An 11,030-nucleotide genomic window follows, 5' to 3' on the forward strand; every position below is an offset into this window, starting at 1 on the left:
TGAGAGAATTATATATTATTCTTACTTTTGGGGGGGGGGGTTTCTTAAATTTTTTTCACAAACAAAACAAAACAAAAACAAAAAACGAAACCAAAACAAAAAGAGCAGGAAAGAAAAATACAAGAAGCAAATGAGCCAGAAACCTGGGTTCAGATCAGAAGGGACCAGGGAGATGAGAACCAGGCTGTTACTCCTGGAGCAGTAACACTATGGCTGGCCCCAGGGCTCTCTCCAGGGATCTTGGGAGAATGGCAGCAAGCCCTAGAAGGAAAGACAAAGGTGGGAAGATGGCAGTCCCCAGACTAGCAGCAGTACTGTTCCTCTGGTGGCCACCATGGGCAGTCAACTGGGTTGAAAATATTAGAGGCCCCTATGTCTGGAGGCCCGGTCTCCAAAGCATGGGCCCATGGGGGTCAGACAAAGGGAGGAAGTGGGAAGGGAAGGCACAGAAGTGCTGTGAGTTCTACCAGAGTCCTTCCCTGGGACCATGGGGATCCAGGGGATAAGGGGAAACAGGACTCTTCCCTGTTTGTCAGTTGATTGGTTTCTTTAGGCTTTCCAACTGGTCCCTGATACCTACAAACTTGTGCCCCATGTCCCTTTCTTGATGGCCAGGACATTGGGGAACAACTGATATCTCATACTCATAATGTGTGGTCATTAATGTCCACCTTGGTCATTACCACCTTTCCATGTTGTTCGGCCACCATCTTCTCTAGCCTTGGCCTGAGAGAAAAAACTGCAGGGGGCACACCACTGTGCATGGGAACCCACAAGCACTGGTGTCTCACTGTTGACAACTCTGTCTTGAAAGTCAGGTCCACCCAGATCTTAAAGGTCACTGTAGAGACTCTGGTGAGAGTATATTGTTCATGTCAGGCCTCCAGGACTGTACTGTGGGTTCTTCAGAGCCCTGGAGGTAAGGGGTGCCCACCTCATCAGGAGAAGTCTTTGAGCCATCTTCCTACAGTGTGAGTGGAGAACTACACAGATTGGCCCTCCCCACCCATCAAAGGTACTCCTCCATTTACAAGTTTTTGTGTGAACATGTTTTTTATTTCTCATGGGTTCATACCCAGAAGTAGAATTGCTGGGTGATATGGGAACACTATGTTTAATCATTTAAGGAACTGCTAGCCTGTTAACCCATGTAACTGCACCATTTTACACTCCCACCAGCAGTGTCTGAGAATTCCAATTTCTCTATATCTTCACCAACACCTCTTCTCTCTCTTTCTTTTTTAAAAAGTTTTTATTTATTTATTTTCCAGAGAGAGATTGAGAGAGAGAGATCACAAGTAGGCAGAGGAGCAGACAGAGAGAGGGGGGAAGCAGGCTCCCTGCTGAGCAGAGAGCCTGATGCAGGGGTCCATCCCAGGACCTTGAGATCATGACCTGAGCTGAAGGCAGAGGCTTAACCCACTGAGCCACCCAGGCACCCCTATTATCTCTTTTTTTAAATTCTAGTCACCTTAATGGGTATGAAATTGTAACTCAGTGTGATTTCAATTTGCGTTTCCCTGCTGGTTAATAATGTTGACTATCTTTTCGAGTGCTTGCTGGCCATTTGTATATTGTCCTTGGTGGAATAGTCATTCAGAATCTTTGCCAAACTGTAATTATTTGTATTTATATATTTTTATATACTTTTATATAATTTCCTCAAGAAAATATAACAATTATGAATATGTATGTCCCTAACAACAGAACCCATGGTTATACAAAATAAAAACTGACAAAATTGAACGGAGACATAGACAATTCATTCATAGAAGTTGGGAAGTTAAACAATATACTCTCAATAATTGATATAACAATCCAGCAGAAAATCAGCAGGAATACAGAAAACTTAAATAATATTAGCAAACAATTTGACTAAGCTGATATTTATTGAGCACTCTACCAAGAGAAGAATACACACTCTTTTTAAGGTAGCATGCCCTATTAGTCTCTCCAGGCTAAGTAATATGCTAGACCATAAAGCATCTTAATAAATTTTTTAAAAAATGAAATCATGCTAAGTATGTTCTCTGCCTACAATGGAAATAAATCAGAAATCAATAACTAAGGAAATTTGGGATCCAAAAATATTTTAATCAACACATTTCTAAATACTCTAGGATTCAAGAAAATTATGAGAAATTAGAAAGTATTTTGAACTGAAGGAGAATAAAAACAAAGCCTATCAAAATGTATGGGATGCAGTTAAGGATGTTTTTAGTGGGAAATTCGTATCTTACATACATGCCTATGGTACCATGAAAGAATTAAGGTCTAAAATCATTTGGAAGAATTTACCAGTGAGGCTGTTTGATCCCAAGCTTTTCTTTGTTGGAAGGTACTGGGATGCTGATTCAATCTCCTTTCTCGTTTTAAGTATATTTAGATTTTCTATTTCTTCATGATTCAGTATTATAAGGTTGTGTTTCTAGCGATTTGTCCATTTCATCTAGGCTATCCAGTTTGCTGGCACAAATTGTTCATAGTACTCTCCTATAAACTTGGTAATATTACTTCTTTCATTTCTCTTTTAAAATTTTTATTTATTTTTTAAATTATTTTTTAATTTATATTTTAGCTATTTAATATGCAGTGCAATATTGGTTTCTGGAGTAGCATTTGATGGTTCATTACTTTCATACAACACCCAGTGCTCATCATATATACCTATATATGTATATACACATATATACATACACACTATATCTTCTTTATCCATTTGTCAGTCAATGCACACTTAGGTTTCTCCATAGTTTGGCTATTGTTGATAATGCTGCTATAAAATCAGGGTGCATGTATCCCTTCAAATCTGTATTTTAATTTTTGTATTTCAGATAAACAATTAGCAAGTTTTACTATAAGTCCCTATTCTGGGGTGCCTGTGTGGCTCAGTGGGTTAAAGCCTCTGCCTTCGGCTCAGGTCATGATCCCAGAGTCCTGGGATCAAGCCCCGCACTGGGCTCTCTGCTTAGCAAGGGAGCCTGCTTTCTCCTCTCTCTCTCTCTGCCTGCCTCTCTGCCTACTTGTGATCTCTGTCTGCCAAATAAATAAATAAAATCTTAAAAAAAAAAAAGAATGTCCCTATTCTTATAACTACTTATAAGAATGTACTATAAATATCGAAAATTTTTATCATATACTAGAAAGTTATTTTAATTATGTTCATTAGCTATTTGTTTTTGATGCAGTGTTCAATGATTCATTAGTTGCGTATAACACCCAGTGCTCATCACATCACATGCCCTTCTTAATACTCATTACCAGTTACCCCATCCCCCTATGCCCCTCTCCTCTGTAACCCTCAGTGGGTTCCCCAGAGTCAAGAGTCTCTCATGGTTTGTCTCCCTCTCTGATTTCTTCCCACCCAATTTTCCTTCCCTTCCCCTGTGGTCCTCTGTGCTATTTTTTATATTCAACATATGAGTGAAACCATATGGTAATTGTCTTTCTCTGCTTATGTCACTTAGCATAATCCCCTCCAGTTCCATCCATGTCAATGCAAATGGTAGGTACTCATCCTTTGGTGCTGAGTAATATTCCATTGTATATATGATCCACATCTTTATCCATTCATCCCTTGAAGGACATCTCAGCTCCTTCCACAGTTTGGCTATTGTGGACATTGCTGCTATGAACATTGGGGTTCATGTGCCCCTTCTTTTCACTACATCTGTATCTTTGAGGTAAATACCCAGTAGTGCAATTGCTGGGTCATAGGGTAGCTCTATTTTTAACATCTTGAGGAAACTCCATACTGTTTTCCAGAGTTCTATTTTTAACATTCTGAGGAACCTCCATATATTTCATTTCTAATGTAGTTATTTGAGTCTTCTCTCCTTTTAGTCAGCCTACCTAATGATTTGTCAACGTGTTGACCTTTTTGGAGAAACAACCCTTAGTTTCATTAATTTCCTCTCTGTTTACTTAATTGTCCCTCCTGTTTTTCTATCCTCTATTTTATTTCTCTACTCACATTTTTATTGTTTCTTTCCTTCTAGTACCTATGGGTTTAGTTCTTCTCTTCTAGTTCTTTCAGGTATGAGGTTCAGTTATTGATTTGAATCTTTTTAATATAGACATTTACTGTCTACTCTTATTATTGCTTCTGCTGCATCTCACAAGTTTTGGTAGTTAGTGCTTTTGTTTTCATTTGTCTCAAGATATTAGATATTAGAAAATTAGATATTAGATATTAGAAAATCCTAATTTGGGGTGCCTGGATGGCTCAGTTGAGTGACTGCCTTTGGCTCAGGTCATGATCCTGGAGTCCCAGGATCAAGTCCCACATCAGGCTCTCTGCTCAGCTGGGAGTCTGCTTTTCCTTCTGATCCTCCCCCATCTCATGTCCTCTTTAATAAATAATAAATAAAATATTTTTAAAAAGATATTTTCTAATTTCCCTTGTGATTTGTTCAACTCATTAGTTAAGAATGTATTGATTAATTTCCACATATTTGTTGATTTTCCAGTTTTCCTTATGCCATTGAATTCTAGTCTCAATCTTTAAAAAAATTTTAATACTTGCTCTGTGGCTTAACATATGGTCTATCATGAAGAATATTCCATGTGCACTTGAGAAAAATGTTTTCTATTGTTGGGTGGTATATATGTCAGGCTCAACTGTTCTATAGTATTGCTCAAGTCCTCTATTTTCTTATTGATCATCAGTGTGGTTGTCCTGTATATTATTGAAAGTAGGGTACTGAAGTCTCTCCCTTCAATTCTGTCAGCATTTGCTTCATATATTTCAGAGCTCTGATGTTTGCCACATTTATGTTTGTAACTGATATATCTTCTTGGTATATTAACCTCATTATCATTATACTATATAATGTCCTTCTTTGTTTCTTGTAACAGTTTTTAATTTACTCAATTTTGTGTATTAGTCAATTTAGTCAATTTTGTGTATTAGCCATTCCTTCTCTATTTTGGTAATTATTCACAATATCTTTCCCAATAATTTCATTTTTAAACTATGTGTCTTGGATATAAAGTGAGTCTCTTGTAGACATCATATATTTGGATTATGTTTTGTTTTCTATCCATTCTGCCAATCTACATCTTTTGGTTGGGGAGTTTAATCCCTTTACATTTAAAGCAATTACTGATAATGATTTATTTTTGCTATTTTGTTGTTTCCTGTATCTTATTGTCTCTCATTTTTTCCACTATTGCCTTCCTTGGTGTTAGTTTGTTTTATATAGTGACAAATTTTGATTCTCTTCTCATTCACTATGTATGTTTTTCAAGTTTTTATCTAAATTCCAGGGGCACCTGGGTGGCTCAGTGGGTTAAGCCTCTGCCTTCAGCCCAGATCGTGATCTCAGAGTCCTGGGATTGAGCCCCGCATCGGGCTCTCTGCTCAGCAGGAAGTTGGCTTCCCCCTCTCTCTCTGCCTGCCTCTCTGCCTACTTGTGATCTCTCTCTCTGTCAAATAAATTAATTAATTAAAATCTTTTAAAAAATTCCAGTTACCATACAGCATAATATTAGTTTCAGGTGTAGAACTTAGTGATTCATCACTCACATACAACACCTGTTGCTCATCACAAGTGCCCTCTTATTAACCCATCACCTATTTGCACAAGGGCCATGCTAATCTTCTTTGCATTATTCCAATTTTAGTGCTGAAGCGAGCACTCATTCACTATATATTTCAAGTTATTTTCTTAGTAGATTCTCTGAAGCATACCATATACATCTTTTAAAATTTTTATTTATTTGAGAAAGAATGAGAGAGCAAGCATGAGTAGGGATGGAGGAGCAGGGGGAAAGGGAAAAGCAGATTCCCTGCTGAGCAGGAAGCCCGATGTGGGGCTTGATCCCAGGACCCTGGGATCAAGCCCGACGTGGGGCTTGATCCCAGGACCCTGGGATCATGACCTGAGCTGAAGGCAGACACCTGACTGAACCACCCAGGTGCCCCACATACCATATACATCTTAACGTAGAATTGACTTTGGGGTTATAGCAACTTAATTCCACTGATGTATATGTTACTCCTATGTGGTTTCATTCCATCCTCCCACTTTCTGCACTCTTATTGTTATACATATCTATGTATGTTATAAATCCTGAGATAAAAACACACCTCAAAGATTGATCTTAAAAACTATCCCTTCCAGAATTAAATTGGATCAGACGACTGAGCAATTTACACCTCCAAGAAATTGTTGAAAACAGCAGAGCAAACAGCAGGAAATCAGTGGAGCCTAATGGGCTGGAAATAATACAAATGAGGCAGATGCTTCACAGAGCGTTCAGGGGAAAAGATAGTTGGAGACTAATCCAGTTTTTAGGAAGAAAAAGGAACAAGAACGAAGATATGGAGATAATATTTTATCAAGTAGAGAATATCAGTAAAGAGATAGAAATAATAAAAATAACCAAATGGCAATTCTGGAGTTGAAGAATGCCATAACTAACATTTAAAAAAAATCACAAGAGGTAACCAGTAGATTTCAATTGGCAGAAGAATCAGAAAACTTGAAGATAGGTAAACAGATATTATAAAATCTGAAGAACAGAGAAAATAGAATGAAGGCAAATGGACAGAGACTCAGATAAATTTGGAACATCTTTAGGTGCATCAATGTACATTTAATGAGAAAACAAGGAGGAGAGAAAAAAATGAAGAGGAAAAGTATTTAAAGAAATAATGGTTAAATGTAGTTTGTGAAGTGAAAATAAGTACTTTTAAAAACACCTTTGTTTAGGGGCACCTGGGTCGCTCAGTGGGTTAAGCCACTGCCTTCGGCTCAGGTCATGATCTCAGGGTCCTGGGATCGAGTCCTGCATTGGGCTCTCTGCTCAGCAGGCAGCCTGCTTCCTCCTTTCTCTCTCTGCCTGCCTCTCTGCCTACTTGTGATCTCTCTCTGTCAAATAAATAAATAAAATCTTTTTTTTAAAAAACACCTGTTTAAAATATCCTCACAGTATTAAAATATCAAAGAAGTTTAAAAAGAAAGAAATAAAGAAAGAATGGCTAAAACCATACCCAGTTTTTTCAAGAATTTTATTTATGAGAGAGAGGAAAAGAGAGGAGGGATAGGCAGACTTTGCACTGAGCATGAAGCCCAACACAGGGGCTTGATCTCAGGATCCCAAGACCATGACCTGAGCCAAAATCAAGAGTCTTGGACACATAACCAATGGAGCCACCGAGGCACCCCAAACCATCCCTAATTTTTTGACAAGCATTAATCTATACATACCAGAAGCTCAACAAACTCACAGCAGGATCCATGAAGACACCCACAAAGAGATACATAAAGGTGAAAATGCTGAAAGTCAAAGACAAGGAGAATATCTTGAGAGAAGCAAGAGGAAATCAATGTATCACTCACAAAGGTACCCCAATAAGATTAACAGCTTGCTTCTCATTAGAAACAATAGAGGACATAAGGCAGTGGGAAAACATATTCAAATAGATCAAGAGGAAAAATTCTACCAACCAATCTTATGACCAGCAAGATTATCTTTCAAAATGATGGTGGGGTGCCTGGGTGGCTCAGTCGGTTAAGCATCAGTTAAGCATCCAACTCTTAATTTTGGCTCAGGTCATGATCTTGGGGTTGTGAGATCAAGTCCCATATTGGGCTCCATGCTGGGTGTGAAGTCTACTTAAGATTCTCTCTCTCTCTCTGTTCCTCCCCCAACACCTCTCCCCCCAAAGGTGGTAAAATAGACATTCCCAGAAAATAGAAACTGAGAGTTCATTCCTACCTGGCTTACCTTAAAAAGAAATACTGAAGAATGTTCTTCATGTTGAAACAAAGTAATTATGGACAGAAATTCAAAATCAAATAAAACAAAAGTAGCAACAGTATAAGACAAAAGTGCAGTGTAAAAAGTACAGTATAAAATACAGTATAGCTTCATATTTCTTCCTAGGAGATTTTAAAAGTTGTATGGAAAAAACATTTATGTAATTGTACTATTAGCCTTAAAATATATAGTAATTATTAGCTCATGCCCCAGTTGTATATGATGAAATAGCTATTCTATGGTTTTGGTTATTATTTTTAATTGAGAGGAACTATTTGCTTTAACATTGCCCTCAGCCTTGAATTTTCCTATACTGTTTCAAATAAAATCAGTTCCTTTGGAGAGAGCTTCAGAGCTCTTTTCTTACAGACTGCTATTCCCCCTGGGCAAAATCACTGGACAACTATTCTGGGCATTGTGCTTCTTATCCCTGCTTCTCTCAGTGTAGAATCTGTCTAAAATGTGACTTGAGATGAGGACAGTCAGGTCCCAGTATTCTGAGCTTACTGTGCTTGAGTAGAGTACCCCACCTATGTAAGATAGGGGCTGGTGGCAGAAGTCCCTAAGTGCTCAACTATACTCATCAGGCATTTAGCCTCTTCAACTGAGTTGGTAAGGATGAGAAACACTTGCATTATCCCCCTCCCTCTGAGATATGGCAACACTTGATCAAGACCTGGAGGGAGAGGGAGCCCCGTCTTCTTGGTCATACCTACCTACAATGAAGCTTCTATCAAGGGGAGCTCCAGAGTGCAGGAGGGAACAGACCATATTTTAAATGCCAGACTCCTGATGTTCTTGCCAAGTTTCAGTAAATTTTTTTGGAAGAATATTTCACTTGCTATATGACCTTAGGATGTGTTTCATATTGTAAATGTTTAGTTGTGGAATTTCAAATGTTATTTTTCAGCTTTACTTCTTTTACTTGGGAATGGGTCTGCAGAGATATCTTTTTACTCTATGATCTGGAAATGGAACACAAGGTCTTAGATCAGAAAAGATCTATGACCTATAAACTTCAGACTTCTCCTTGGTACAGAGATGACATACAACAATCAAAAACTAATACCAAAACCAAAACCCCAAAATAAACAAATAACCTCCAAAGCAAAACAAAACAGCAAACCCTGGGGAGGGGAGAAAATCTGATTTATCTTTTTAAGGTAAGCCAGTTACCATACTTATTAGATTCAAATGGCCAACTGAATCAACAACACCAAAATCAAAAGGCATACAAAGATATAGGGAAGTATGGAGCATTCAAAGAAAATACAAATTAATCAATGAAACTGTCCCTGAAAAAGAACTAATAGCAGATATACTAGGCAAAGACCTTAAAACAACTGCCTTAAAGATGCTCAAAAACCTAAAGGAAAATGTGGAGAAAGTCAGGAAAATAATGTGCAAACAAAATGGACATATCAATAAAGAGTGGAAATCTAAAAAAGAAAAGAAATTCTGGACCTGAAAAGTACTGAAATGAAAGATTCACTAGAGGGATCCAAAGGCAGCAGAAGAAAGCCTCCAGGAACTTGGATATAGAACAGTGAAAATTAGTGAGTATGAGGAACAGAAAGAAAAAATATTAGGGAAAAGCAAACATCCTAAAGGACTTCTGGGATATCATCAAGGTGGCCAATATATGCATCATGCGGGTCCAAGAAGGAGAAAAGGCGTGGGGGAAGACAGAAAAAAATCTGAAGAAATTATTGGAAGAAATAATGCTGAAAATGTCCCAAATTTGATTAAAGATGTAAACATACACATTCAAGAAGCACACCAACCTCTATATAAAATGAAGTCAGGGTGCCTGGCTGGCTGCCTCTCTCTCTTTCTCTCTCTCTCTGCCTGCCTCTTTGCCTACTTGTGATCTCTGTCAAATAAAATAAAATCTTTTTTTTTTAAAGATTTTATTTATTTATTTGACAGAGAGAGATCACAAGTAGATGGAGAGGCAGGCAGAGAGAGAGAAAGGGAAGCAGGCTCCCCGCTGAGCAGAGAGCCCGATGCGGGACTCGATCCCAGCACCCCGAGATCATGACCCGAGCCGAAGGCAGCGGCCCAACCCACTGAGCCACCCAGGTGACCCAAATAAAATAAAATCTTAAAAAAATAAAATAAAATGAAGTCAAAGAGATCCATGCCTGTATCAACTATATTTCAATTTAAAAAATAATTGATAAAAAGATGGGGCACCTGGGTGGCTCAGTGGGTTAAGCCGCTGCCTTCGGCTCAGGTCATGATCTCAGAGTCCTGGGATCGAGTCCCGCATCGGGCTCTCTGCTCAGCGGAGAGCCTGCTTCCCTTTCTCTCTCTCTGCCTGCCTCTCCATCTACTTGTGATTTCTCTCTGTCAAATAAATAAATAAAATCTTTAAAAAAAAATAAAAATAAAAAATAATTGATAAAAAGAGATCCACAAGACACATTACAAACTTTCAAAAGACAAAGAGAATCTTGCAAGTGATGAGAAGTGAATCATTACATATAAGGGATGAAATGAAATGAACTTATCAGATTTCTCAGTAGAAATCTTGGAGGCCAGAAGACAGTGGGTCAATATATGCAGAATGCCAAAGGAAAAAACCTTTCAACTAAGAATCCTATATCTAGAAAAACTGCCCTTCAAAATTGACAGAGAAATGAAGACATTGCCAGGAGCTGGTTCTCACTAGACCTACCCTGCAAGAAATGTTTAAGGGAGTCTTGCAAGGTCAAATGAAGACTCTAGCCAGTAACACAAGCCATATAGAGAAATAAAGATCTCAGTAAAGGTAAATACATGAGCAACAAGACAAACTAGTAAGCAATGTTTTGTAGTTTTTCTCTTTTTTTTTTTCTTTTAATGTGATTTAAAAGCTTAATGAATTTTGGGGCACCTGGGTGGCTCAGTGGGTTAAAGCCTCTGCCTTCAGCTTAGATCATGATTCCAGGGGCTCTCTGCTCAGCAGGGAGCCTGCTTCCCCCTCTCTCTCTGCCTCCTCTCTGCCTACTTGTGATCTCTGTCTGTCAAATGAATAAATAAAAAAGCTTAATGAATTTAAAGAATAAACAACTCATGTAAAATCTAGCAGGGTAGTAAGTGCTGACATTGTTTTTTGATAATAGATAGTGTAAGTACCTGACATTAATCTTCATCGCTGAGGCACCCATTTCAAAAGACAACCATGTTGAATAGACATATCACCAGCTGTTTGACACAACTACTAGCAAAACAACCAGAGAAGGAATTAGGCCACCTTCACTCATGAAGCTCTTTGTTTC

This window comes from Mustela lutreola, chromosome 16 (assembly GCF_030435805.1).
Source record: "Mustela lutreola isolate mMusLut2 chromosome 16, mMusLut2.pri, whole genome shotgun sequence".
Classification (NCBI taxonomy): Eukaryota; Metazoa; Chordata; class Mammalia; order Carnivora; family Mustelidae; genus Mustela; species Mustela lutreola.